This window comes from Schistocerca nitens, chromosome 12 (assembly GCF_023898315.1).
Source record: "Schistocerca nitens isolate TAMUIC-IGC-003100 chromosome 12, iqSchNite1.1, whole genome shotgun sequence".
Classification (NCBI taxonomy): Eukaryota; Metazoa; Arthropoda; class Insecta; order Orthoptera; family Acrididae; genus Schistocerca; species Schistocerca nitens.
This window is the reverse complement of record NC_064625.1, coordinates 188,065,523-188,080,077: the sequence shown is the minus strand read 5'-3', so window position 1 is coordinate 188,080,077 and position 14,555 is coordinate 188,065,523.

Here is a 14,555-nt window from a genome sequence, read left to right as displayed (position 1 = left end):
GCACGGTTTAGCTATGATACTCAAATTGGGGAAACATGCTGTCACATCATTGGCTGGTGCTGAACTTGGTGTAAAATTCTTCGCACTATCAAGTCTGTTGCTTAATATTTGTGGTGTGCATACTGTAAGACCTTCGGTACACACACCGTCAGATTATTTGACTTGTCGCTCTAGCGAAGTAGGCGAGTGTCAGCAATATGTCTCGTGGTCTTATTGTGGCGTGTTTGTCTTCTGCCGTTAGGTCAGACGATAGAAATGCCACTTGCGTGCTTAGAGTAGCAGATTGACGGTGACCAACTTTAAACAGAACTTGATTAATTTTCACACACGTTTATTAAAATAATAAAAAATATAGACATTATGTAACTTGATTCTGGATGCTGTTTACAACTGACAATCTGAAGTTCCTTTGGTCTTGGTACGTTAATCTTATTCTCACATATCTCTGATACTTGACAAAGTGTCTATTCATATATCTTCATGGCTATGTACAGGAATAAGGTAATCTTATTAGGCGCAGACTGAAACTTGACTACAGACAAATGCAGACTAATGCAGACTTGTGCTGACTAATGCAGACTGACTAATCGGAGGTCTGTACACTCGTTACAATACCTCGAGCGTTCAGGTATCACTGCACGAGTGTGATCCACGAGGAGAAAAGCTGCTACGTTAGCAGCAATCTCATTGGCTGCATTACATATTAATACGCGGATCGGCGGAAGCAGAATTTGGGCCATCTCTAAGGCAGCACCATCTCGTAGTGCGGAGACGGACGAGCGCTGCGCCTGCGCTGTTGTGCTTAGCGGGGCGCGCTCTAGTGGGAAAGTTGTGCACGCGCTGACTACGTGGAACTATGTACACAACAATATTACAATACATTCGCGTTGTCTTTTGCATCACATCCGTGCACTGGTTACCACGTAATGATTGAGTGACATGGCTTGTTTGAGTTGGGGAAGAAGTTTTGTGGATGGCTGACAACGTTTGGGGTTGCTAGCAGCCAAATAGCGACTGCGCACATGAGTGCAAAATTAGGAATAACTCGAAATGGAATGCGGAGCCATCATCTATTCCGTCACTGACATATGAGTTTAAATGTAGATGTCATCAGTCACTTTCGGACGGTAGTTTGGAAACTCTCCACAATGCTGCCAAACTCTTCTAGTTTCCTTATGTTGTAAGTGTGTTTTATTTGAAAATCATCTAGTGTTATGCTATCCGCTGTAAGAATATGATTTATGCTGTGTGATGTCTAGTTTTCTGTCAGAGGTCGTTCATCAGAGCGTCTTAATGTCAGTTTAGAATCTGACACAGACCTCGAAGTCGTGGCAGAAATGGAAATGTTTGGCAGTGTACAAAAGCGTGTTAGAAAACAGTGTTTGAATTAGGACCAGAGGGAGCGTCTCATTTCATACAGGGTGGCGCACGAAATGTGTTACCATTTAGTTTTTGAATATAAACTTGATTGTCAATACAAACTGAAAGGAACATATACTACAATGAAGAGCCGTCCATGGAGATTCGTTCTAACTCAGCACATGCTCAATGTGTCCACAATTTCGTTTCCTAACTTCCTTCAAACGAACACTGAAGTTAGTGATTACCCTATGGCACATGATTCCGTAATTTCACTGCAAGCTTGAAGAATAAGTCCTCTGAGCTCCATTAAATTCCACAGCTTCTTGCTACTGCCTTGCCCTTCAACACACAGTGGTTCATGCAAGATGGAGCAAGACCACATACTACAAACACTGTGTTGGAGTTTTTACACGAGCATTTCGACATGCGAATCATTTCACTCAGGTTTCCAGGTCGCTTCAGTGACGGACAAAATTGGCCCCCCAATAGTCCAGACCTCAATCCACGTGACTTTTTTCTTTGGGGGTACCTAAAGGAAAAAATTTTCCCGAAACGTCCACGTGATTTAATGGAGCTCAGAAGACTTATTCTTCAAGCTTGCAGTGAAATTACGTAAGACATGTGGCGTAGGGTAATCACTAACTTCAGTGTTCGTTTGAAGGAAGTCAGGAAACGAAATGGTGGACATATTGAGCATGTGCTGAGATAGAACAAATCTCCATGGACGGCTCTTCATTGTAGTATATGTTGCTTTCAGATTGTATTGACAATAAAGTTTATATTCAAAAACAAAATGCTAACACATTTCGTGCGCCACCCTGTAATTCGCTTAGAGCATAGGTGATGAAAGTTTAAAGTGGTCCCTGCGGTGTTTGTATATTTAATATGATCGAGTGCACATAGTCAGCTGCAATTTGACGTGTCGGACTTTGTGTACCGTTAGAAATGCCTGGATGGCTGCACGCTACGCTATTCTGGGGAAGTATTGTGAAATCTCTTTCTTCGCGCTGGAGGTCCACCGTAGCTATACGTCATTGCGCCCGCATCGACGCCTATGTGACTTGTAAATAGGATGAGCTTCTAAAGTTCGTAATTTTTGTATGTGGGGGTGGATATAGAATAACGAAGATAGCATGCTGGGGATCAGTAGTACTTGCATCTAGTTTGGGTATGTACCACACTGCGCGCATTTCCACCGAATGCTGAAAACACGGTCCTGTTGCAGTAACTCAGCTCGATCTGTTTCTACACAGGTTGCAGAAGGTGTTGGATATGTCTTTCTCCGGCTTAAAGTGGAACTAGCACTTGTGGAAAGCAGTAGAAATGGGTGCAACAGTTAATATGAGTAGGGTGTGATTAAAACGAGGTTGTAATTTTGCTGTAGCAGACAGGTTTGAGGAAGGTGACTCGCTTAGAGATATGAGATGTGTGAAATATGATTGACTTGTGGGTGTTGTAGCGTTGCTCTTGGGGAGCGAAAAGAAAAAGAATTGTTATTTTTATATTTATTGAAAAATGCCGAGAAAGTAAATATTTTGGTGGGCCACTTGGCAACAGCATTAGGGATTGATTACACTTTTATAATAACATACGTTGAGCATTAAATACCTGGTTGGATTATTTTGAACAAGAGCAGCAGATTGATTTTTTTGAGATCGTTCGGAAGAAACATCATTTCTGTGCATTTTTATAGTCTCGATGTAGTCATACCTGGCACAACACTAAGGGACCAGAAGATTTATAGACGTTAAAGTTTACATTTCAACAGTGTTCTGAGGTGACCTTGTGACTTATCTCTGTGTATATTCAGTCATTATACTAATTACGCTAGCTTCTCTATCTTAGAGTCTCTCAGAAGGTTTACGATACATACAAAAATGTTTTCAGCACAGGGTGTCAATGTTTTTTCTACAAGATGTAGCGCACAGCAACTGCTGTTGGCGGTTGAACGTCTGCATTATTTCGTCACGTGGTGGCTCTCCGCCTCCAGTGTTGCGAGTAGTCTTGAAATTCAGTCTGCGCACGCACGTGAGCGGAGCTTACTTGCAGAGCGTTGATTTCGCGTTTGAGGTGCGGTGCGTCGCTTTTGTTCGTCAGATCGTGGCTTTGTGCTTTCTAGATTGCTGCCTCACATCACTTCCTGTCCACTATCCAGTTACGGATTCACAGGTAAGTGGTAGCTACCGCTGCAGCTGCATGTGCGGAATGACACTGATTATGACACACCGCACACATCAATGAATTTTTCACACATATGGTGCAGTAGAATACTGCCACTGAAACTTCACTTGCACTGTGGTGAGCGCCTGCGTGAACATTGTATTCGATGAAATTCTCACTTCATAACATCACACTGTGTTTACAAGTTGATTTACATACTAATATTTACAAGAGTTCATTTCAATCGAGAAATAATCTAATTGACCACTTTGAATCAAAACAATTGTTTCTTAATTAGTCTTTTCTTTTACCATTTACGCCTACGGTCACAGGTAAGCTATTAAAAGTCCTTTTTCTTTGACTAAATTCATTCCAATTGTAGCGACCCTTTTTTCTATCCCGACTTCCGTATCTTGCATGAAAGTAGGAATGTTAATTTATCTATACATTGACTGGTATTGAGGGGTTTTGTTTTATCCCGGCTAGTTCTTAAATTAATCCCAGTGAGTCACTACACGTATTGTCTTCCCAGTTTTGAAGGAAAAAAACCATAAGTAAATTAATACTAGTGTTTTCAATAGATTCTCGTTCACTTGTTTCAGTTACTAGTCTGCAGTTTATTGTTGGTGAAAATCCCGTAACCTAATTATTTATGAACCTAAATCGAAGTAAAGTTCAAGACGAATAGTCAGTTTCAAATTAACACGTTATTTTATTTAACAATAATTATTAATAAATCAGTTCATTCACACGTTCGCATTCAAAGGGGTTCTTTGAATAAGTATCTAATCTGGAATCCCGTCAATGTCAGAGATACTAAACAATGTTCTGTCACTTTCGATAAAAAGATTGTTCCCGTTTAATATCCATAAACTGTCAAGAACTATGATTACTAGTCGCATGAAGTAAAGCTTTTCCACTATCACAATACAAAGTCCGAATCTGTCCAAAAATCGTTAATTCTGTAAAACATTTAAATCTTCACACGAAGTGACGTCAAAGTCAGAGAGATTATTGATCACCTCCCCGTTCCTCTAATATGACAAAAGTTCTAATTCTGATCTGAAATTAATGCTTCCCAAAAAACAATCTCGTCGCGATTTATTCTTGCGCCCTGGTTTAATAAAGCTCCTATTGTTGCTTCCTAACGCTGTACGTCCAAATTGACTTCGAACAGACTAGAGGATAGAGACTGGAGTATCATAATTGCATTTTATGTCTATTTATACTTTAGTAAACGCTATCTTTGGTGTTCAAGATCTACGTTCTGTGACTATAATATTGATTTTCTCATATATAAGAATAACTAATAATTTAACCATTTCTATTGTTTTTCCCCCTCCCATGCTTCCAAAATTTATGATTAAAATTCTTTTCTTTTTCCATTACTTTTCTACTATAGATTTCCCTCTAACTGTCTCTTATTTCTATTTCGTAAATTACTACTTGTGGAGGGGCTTGGGACATTTTCTGAATTTATATTTCTAGAACATGGGAGCTAATTTGGGAGATATTTTGGTTTATGAACACCGAGAGGCGTTTTAGGTGTTACACAATCTCCTTTACAAATTAATTTATTCATTTTGTATGCCGCTTCATTTATGTCAAACTTTCTTTCGTCTGTGCTTGTCCTTAAAGAAAATTCGAGAATAGCTTTGAAAATAGCTAATCCGCCTCTGGATTTCGTGTAGAAATACAAACAGTTGAAAAAGAATAGTGGGCAAAGCTGGCCTATTCGCGGATTGTCGACAGCTGCACTCCTCAACGAGGTCGAAAATTTAATTTACATTGCCTAGTACAAAAGCAATATGCGCGTCGCGAACCTACTTATTTTTATATGTAGTGCCTCACTTCCTAAGCACACGTGCATCTTTTCAAGTTGATCCTGAGGAGTGGATAGGATCAAGGATCTTAAAGGATTTGCACTTAGGAAAGGGATTCAATAATCACATAATCAAAGAGAAAACTATAAATATTGCAGTGCGCACTTAAGATAAAATCTATCACTTCAAGCATGTATATCTAATATGTACCTTGCTGCAGCTTGCTTACTACTCTTTGCTCATTTCTTAGACTAAGTCAAGTTTATGCATTACGCATTTGGGTATTAATTATCATTTGTATATATATAAGCCTCTCACAAGAGTGTTGTTGTTTGCTGCTGTCGCGACCTGTGAAGCTTGGGCGAGATCCTTATTCTATTTGCGGCTAGCTTGTGAATTTGCAGTATCGCTAATGCTCAATAGTACCGTGAAGTTGGCATAATAAACCATGCTACTCATATGTTCTTTTACTCAGCTTGTTTATAGTCTGGACTCATCTTACTTTGCGTTATATAATAAACTTCCTTTTTTCCATCACGCTTTTGCTTAAGGTTAACGTCCGTCTTTTTAGAACAATTGCGCTGCGTTATCAATCTGTTCATGCTTAATCCTAGATATCTGTTTACTTCAAAGAGATGTTATTTTATCGCTGGTACAGCACTTTGCTGGAACTTACAAGTTAAATCTACCGACTGCTTTGCGCTAACAGGTGGTGCCTTATTTACTTCACATTTGAAATTAGGGAATAACCTCATGGAATCGAATCTTTCCACACTACGTTCCTCCTTTGTCTGGACGTTAAGTACTTTCTTTCAAAACAGGTTATTAATCTGTCCTCGATTAAATTTCACTTACTAATACTAAGAGCATATAATTATCATTTTTTATATTTACTATTTAACGAGAGAAGTGCATTATTCGCTCCTTCCTCTTTCCTCATTTTCGTACCTCGAGGCTAATTAATACCTCTCTATTACATCATTTTTCTTACATGCTAACTTATAACTAAAATTAGAAATCGCCTCTAGGACATGTCCTCCTGTTCGCATAAAGATTATTCGTATAAATACTTGTCTACAACTTATTCTGTATTTTATTTTCCAGGCACATTGTTTTAATACATAAGGTTTCCTTTTGGCACCGGTTAACATCCGTAGTCAGTTCAGTTCAGTTTTTGTCACTCATTGGTTAATCCTGATCTAGAAAATTCTTACAGCTTAAATTAACTTAATTCCTGGCGTTATAAAATTTTCTTAAATCATGATGGCGAAACAATCCTTTGATTTTATTCGTGGCAGGGTCAGATAACAAATAGATACCAATGTGTGGTTTCCTCATTACCAAAAGGGACCTTCATAAATGTGTTGCCACTTACGATTCTTCTTTAATAACAGAGATGGTTTAAAGTGAGTCCTGACTAATACCTTTTCTCCTCCTTTGAAATCTATAACTCTGTTTACCTTCTTATCAAATGCCTGTTTTTGGAGGTTAGCATACATTGTCAATGACATGAGAGCTTGCCTGATTTTTGCGTCTAGGTCTAATTCGTTGTCTTGTAACTTTGGAAGGGGGTCTATCCACTCATTCCACTCTTTTGATCTTGACATTAACTCATGTGGCGTCGACAGATGAGGAAGGTGGTTTACAATCTGTTCGAAAGGTGTTACAAAGTCCACCCACTTAGATTGCTTATTCGGAATGTACATCCTTATAAATCTGTTAAGGGTATACGGAATGAGTTTTTCGATGAAAAAATCGATTTTTGGGTAAATGCATTTTCGAAAAATTTATACTCTCCCGTTTAATACCATGTATAAAATATTTGGATGACGTGAATAGAACTATTTTAAATAATTTTTTAAAATAATTTCGACACACGATGTTCTGCACCTTGTATATGAGACGCGAAATATACCTGATATAGACAGCCTTGCCAGAGATATAACTGAGCACAAGAGAGTTAGCTTTTCTGTTGGCTACACTGCTAGACAGTTGACAATAGATTCTGCACCATTTATATTGTTTCCTTTGTGAGTACATCCATGTCATTGTTGTGAAAGTCGTATGTGGAGAAGTCACTGAGTTTTCTTTCCTTCAACATGCCAAGACGTAGTCTGAAGGTATTTAGAAACCGTGTACATTGGCACAAGAAAGTAAAGTGTACTAAAAATTCGTCTGATTCATCTTCATCGGTATCTGATGTCCCAGTAGCGACTAACCTCAACACTGGTAGTGATACATTGAGTGATGCTGCTGCCACTACACCGAAAAGTGCTTCAAGAAGAAAACTAGCTGGAATTGAAGAAGAATACAAGAAACTAAATGCTGGGACTACAAAATATGAGGTAATTAACGTCTCTTTATTATCAGACGTTTTGGAGAACAATGTGTGCTGCAAACAATGTGGAAAATGTGGTGTTTCATTGAAAACAAACTTACATGTAGGACTTGCTTGTGAATTAGAGTTGATGTGCAGTTATTGCAAACACAGTGTAACTTTCTTCAATTCCTCACATGTTACTGCGGATACAGGTAAACTATACGATATAAACATTAGACTGGTTTATGGATTACGGTGTATAGGAAAGGGCAGGGCTGCAGGTGCCATGTTGTGTGGTGTGAGGAACCTCCCTCCACCACCTTCAAAATTTAACAAACACATAATTGCAATAGGCTCTGCTGTAGAAGATGTGGCACAGGAAAACATGAAAGATGCTGTTGAGGAAGCAGTTGTTGAAAATAATAACAGCAGAGACTTGTCCGTAGCTTTTGATGGAAGCTGGCAGAAGAGAGGTCACACATCTCTGAATGGTGTAGTAACAACTACAAGTGTGGACACTGGTAAGGTAGTTGATGTGGCAATACTTTCCAAGCATTGCAGATGCAAGGAGAAAATGAAAAATAAATATGAAGAGGAGTGCATGGCAAATTACTATGGGTCAAGTGGTGGTATGGAAGTTGCTGGTGTAAGAAGTATTTATCAACGCTCAGTAAAATGGTACAACGTTAGATGCATAAATTATCTTGGAGATGGTGACTCAAAGGCTTTCAAAGAAATTGAGGAACTGAGACCCTATGGCAACGATGTGAAAATTTCCAAACTGGAGTGTGTTGGCCATGTTCAGAAAAGGATGGGATCAAGACTTCGACGGCTCAAGGCTAGCATGAAAGGCAAGAAATTGAGCGATGGAAAAACTTTAGATGAGAAAAATATGCTGACAGATGCTACAATAGATCATATTCAGAAGTGTTATTGTCTAGCAATAAGAAAGAATACAGCAGATGCAGAATTAATGAGTAGAGCAGTCTGGGCTCTGTTTTTTCATACAGCTTCAAACAATGAGAATCCCCAACATGGGCTATGTCCAAAAGGAGACGATAGTTGGTGCAAGTACAACAGAGGCAAGGTAACTAAGAAACAATACAATCACCCTCATCAACTGCCACCTGCCATAATGGATGAAATAAAACCAATATTCCGAGGCCTCGCAGATATTAGTCTACTAAAGAAATGTCTTCATGGCCGGACTCAAAATCCAAATGAGTGTGTGAACCATGTGATATGGAATAGACTACCTAAAACTGTTTTTGTGGGTATAAACACACTTCACTTTGGCGTTTATGATGCTGTTTCATCATTCAATCAGGGCAATATAACAAAGTGCAAAGTTCTGCAGAAGTTGGGGCTGTGTAGGACTACGAACTGCCGCAGCTATGCTTTGTTTGGACAAGGAATGGCTCAGGTCTTCAGATAATGCCATAAAAGTGTATTCAAAGATGGCTAGACAGCATAGCAGAGCCATCAAGAGGAAGCTGTTGGATGATTCTGAGGATCAAGCTATGGAGCAGGCTTGTACTGAAGTAAAAACTTTGAAGCTAATTTCCCGTAACTTTAGTTTTTTTGTGTATAAGGTACATTTTCTCAGGGCCTATTTATAGTAGAAAGATGAAATTTTCTGTAGTTGTTCCTTAAGACCTTATAATATATCTGAATTAAAAGATATGTGGAATTATTTTGTATTAATGGATGTAAATTTTAAAATACTTGTTAAAATGTATAACTTTTTTTAACATTTACAAAAAATAAAATATCTGAAAAACTATACAGCATTTTTTCAAAATTAATAATTCAGCATAAAAGCAGAACATATCTCTGCGTTCTGTGAAAAAATCAAGAGTATCGTCCAAATAACAAATGAGAAAATGTTCCTAACTTTTAGCTCAATTTAACATTGTAAGCATAGGGCGTTCCGTATACCCTTAAATTCTTTGAAGATTCTTTCTGTCGGATTCGATTGCGGCCGAAACCGGGATATTAAAATTTGTTTGATTCCATGGCGAGCAAGAAATGCACGCCACGGGCCTGATGTGAAATTTGAAGCATTATCGGACAATATTGACTCAGGAACCCCAAATCGTGGGTAGTGGACCTGCCAAATCAATACTAAGAAGCTGGTTTTGCCTTTCATTTTCAATGCGACGAATTATCGGATTTGCACAAGAAGATTACAATACATACTGTCTTATGTGCTTAGAAAAATTGTCCAGGATTGCTACTCAGTATTTAGCGCCTCCCCTACCGGTGGGTAGTGGACCTGCCAAATCAATACTAAGAAGCTGGTTTTGCCTTTCAGCAATCATTAGATTTCGTGGGATTGAAGTGGAAATATTTAAGGATTTTGCCTTTTGACAGATGACACAGTTTCTCAATAATTTATGGATTCTCTGATGTATATTCGGAACATAACAGTAAGTCGATATTTTCCTTTTACATTTCTCTGGTTTGTGGTGACCCCATGAAATGTGAGTGTACCACAGATGATGTTCAATGAAATTTCGAGGGATTCAAACACACCACCTCTCAGATGACTCTGACGTCTCATGAAATACCACTTGGTTGTGAACTTTATAAAACTTTGACAACTTGTGGGCTGGATTTTCGTGAAGAATTTGTTTAACCTTTTTCCATTCTGTATCTGTATTTTGAAGAACATTAATCTGCCTACATAACTGAATAAAATACTTTCTGTGAATTGGATTATTCATTAACGAAATTGTATAATTAGATATTTGTTTCACCAGTTCGCTGGTTTCTGGTAAGCCCTCAGGTGAGCGAGAAATTGCGTCTGCTTTAAGATTATCTTTACCTTTTATATATACAATGTCAAAGTCATATTCCTGTAAGAATAAGCACCATCGACTAAGACGGGGATGTTGCAACTTACATGAAAGGAGAAATGATAAGGCTGATGGCCTGAATAGACTTTAATTTTTCTTCCATAGATATAATAGTTAAATCGCCTAAAAGTCCATACAACGGTGAGTGCCTCTAACTCCGTTACCGAATAAGACTTTTCACACTCAGATAACACTCGACTTGCAAAGCTAATCACTTGGATTTGCTCCTGTCCATCTACTAATTGAATCTGGAAAAGACAAGCGCCGATACTCACAAAGGAAGCATCTGCATTAATGCAAAATTCCTTATCCATCTGAGGATGATGGAGAATGTTACTGTTAACCAAACTGTCTTTAATTTTCTGAAATCCGTCTTGGCATTCCAGCATCCAGTTCGAACGAATGTGAATTCTTTTTCAAAAGATTGTGAAGAGCGGGATTGTTCAGTACTTGATTGGAAACAAAACGTCTGAAGAATGACATAAGACCGATAAATTCTCTCAGTTGCCTTTTTGTAACAGGAATTGGAAAGTTTTTTTTATAGCAGACAATTTTTTCGGGTCAGGTTTAATTCCTTCAGGGGTGATGATGTGTCCTAAAAATTTAATTTCACTTTTTCCAAACTTGGATTTCTTAAGATTTGCTGTAACACCATACTCTCTGAATCATTGAAATACCTTTTGTAGAAGGGCCACATGATCTTCCCAATTTTTCGATGCTACAAGAACGTCATCCACATAGACTGTTACCTCATCTAAAAGTTCAGGACCTAGTACATAGTCAAGGGCTGAAATAAAAATTCCGGAACTCACATTTCCTCCAAACGGTACAACTTTGAAATGGTAAGATCTACCTGCAAATATAAATGCAGTGTACTTCCTAGACTCCTGCGCAAGTTTTACTTGCCAGTAACTGCTTTTCAATTACTTAACTCCATGAAACTTCTGCAGATGCTCTCCAAGAGCCTCAGGTCTCGTTCTTATGGGTACTATAATTTTATTGATCAATCTTGCATCTAAGACTAGGCGTACGCTACCATCTGATTTTAGTACAGACAATAAAGGACTTGAATAAGGTGAATGATATACACTCCTGGAAATTGAAATAAGAACACCGTGAATTCATTGTCCCAGGAAGGGGACACTTTATTGACACATTCCTGGGGTCAGATACATCACATGATCACACTGACAGAACCACAGGCACACAGACACAGGCAACAGAGCATGCACAATGTCGGCACTAGTACAGTGTATATCCACCTTTCGCAGCAATGCAGGCTGCTATTCTCCCATGGAGACGATCGTAGAGATGCTGGATGTAGTCCTGTGGAACGGCTGGCCATGCCATTTCCACCTGGCGCCTCAGTTGGACCAGCGTTCGTGCTGGACGTGCAGACCGCGTGAGACGACGCTTCATCCAGTCCCAAACATGCTCAATGGGGGACAGATCCGGAGATCTTGCTGGCCAGGGTAGTTGACTTACACCTTCTATAGCACGTTGGGTGGCACGGGATACATGCGGACGTGCATTGTCCTGTTGGAACAGCAAGTTCCCTTGCCGGTCTAGGAATGGTAGAACGATGGGTTCGATGACGGTTTGGATGTACCGTGCACTATTCAGTGTCCCCTCGACGATCACCAGTGGTGTACGGCCAGTGTAGGAGATCGCTCCCCACACCATGATGCCGGGTGTTGGCCCTGTGTGCCTCGGTCGTATGCAGTCCTGATTGTGGCGCTCACCTGCACGGCGCCAAACACGCATACGACCATCATTGGCACCAAGGCAGAAGCGACTCTCATCGCTGAAGACGACACGTCTCCATTCGTCCCTCCATTCACGCCTGTCGCGACACCACTGGAGGCGGGCTGCACGATGTTGGGGCGTGAGCGGAAGACGGCCTAACGGTGTGCGGGACCGTAGCCCAGCTTCATGGAGACGGTTGCGAATGGTCCTCGCCGATACCCCAGGAGCAACAGTGTCCCTAATTTGCTGGGAAGTGGCGTTGCGGTCCCCTACGGCACTGCGTAGGATCCTACGGTCTTGGCGTGCATCCGTGCGTCGCTGCGGTCTGGTCCCAGGTCGACAGGCACGTGCACCTTCCGCCGACCACTGGCGACAACATCGATGTACTGTGGACACCTCACGCCCCACGTGTTGAGCACTTCGGCGGTACGTCCACCCGGCCTCCCGCATGCCCACTATACGCCCTCGCTCAAAGTCCGTCAACTGCACATACGGTTCACGTCCACGCTGTCGCGGCATGCTACCAGTGTTAAAGACTGCGATGGAGCTCCGTATGCCACGGCAAACTGGCTGACACTGACGGCGGCGGTGCACAAATGCTGCGCAGCTAGCGCCATTCGACGGCCAACACCGTGGTTCCTGGTGTGTCCGCTGTGCCGTGCGTGTGATCATTGCTTGTACAGCCCTCTCGCAGTGTCCGGAGCAAGTATGGTGGGTCTGACACACAGGTGTCAATGTGTTCTTTTTTCCATTTCCAGGAGTGTACTTCTATCACATTCCAGCGTAACATTTTCCTGATTTCGCACTTGACAGCTTCGTGTCCCGCATATGGAATGGAATAGCTTGTTCTACAGTAGGTTGAATGGGGCAGGACATCCATTCGATATTCAAAGCCTTTTATTGGTCCAGGTTTCTTAGAAAATACTTGAATGTAATCTGTTAACAAATTGTGGAGCTCAGTGTTCTGTTGTTTGGATAATTCAGTGGACTCACTAGCTTTAACGTATAATTCATTCTGACCGGGAATTAGGTCTTTATACTCATCGTTAATAATACTTTCAGGATCTGTCATGTCTCCTGTCTGACTGTACTGTTGTCTTTTGGTCCATGGTCGTACTGCTATTTGAAGCACACCAAAGTTTGTCTTCACCTCACTTCTTAACAAATTTACTGTTACTTGTGTCTGATCTGCTCCTAGAGTAAAGATTCTACACTCGATGTCAATTTTAGCTTTCGTCTGTCTCAAGAATTCCTTACTCAGGATACATGGCACTGATAGGTTTTTAACAATAATAAAAATGCGTGCTACTGAAATACACTATCTGGATTTGAAGCTGAGTCTGAAGATTTACACGTTGTGTCAGTGGACCAATTGCTCCTGAAACGGTGCAACCTTGAATTGGAAATGATAAAACTTTGCATAGAGAGGATATTTACTTACATAAACATAAAGAGAAGACATTTATATTAGCTACTGTATCTACAATGGCTGTTACTGGTATGTTGGCAAGCTTATGGAAGCTTGAACTTGTTCGTCCCATACGTCATCATTGTCTTTCGTCTCAGTGTCTGCTAGTAGATCATCCCGTAAGTTTGCCTCTTTGCCATACCTAATTGCTTTAATTTAGTGTGGACTAATGGACCGGGTGCCTCCATTCAAACCTGCAGCATCCTCTAGGAGGCTCAAAGGTGCTGCTTTTAATTTTCAGCTCGACGCTTACTTTCCTGCTGATTTATATTTCTTAAAGTTTCTTCCGTCTGGAACTGGTGTTGGTTTTGTGGTACGAACTCGGTTGGAAATGGATCTTGTTGTCCTGGCGAATTTGCTTGCGCATAATAAATTTGCGTATTATGCGGGCGTTTAGGCTTCAGACTTCCCAAAGGTCCGTTCGCTTGTTGCGTGAAGTGTATATTTTGTGGCTGAAAGGTATTTTGCTGTGGCTTGTGTTGATTGTAACCGTTACTGAAAGGTGTACATTGGTCTCCACCTTGATTACGCCATTTATTTCTTTTCCACTGACGATTTGAATCGTAAGACTGGTCGTTTTGATGATTACCGTTGGTCAGTTGCGTGTTTCCATATTGCTGGGGCTGTGTGTTATAATGTGCATATCCATACTGATGTGGTGACGAATTTTATATTGGATTGTATCTATGGCCGTTATTGTACTTATTTTTGCATTTACTGTTGGAGTTCGTATATGGTGACCACATTTTCTTCAGACAGAAGTGGGGCTTTAATACATTTTCTTGGCCAAAAAGTGGGACAATTTTTATTTCTCATTA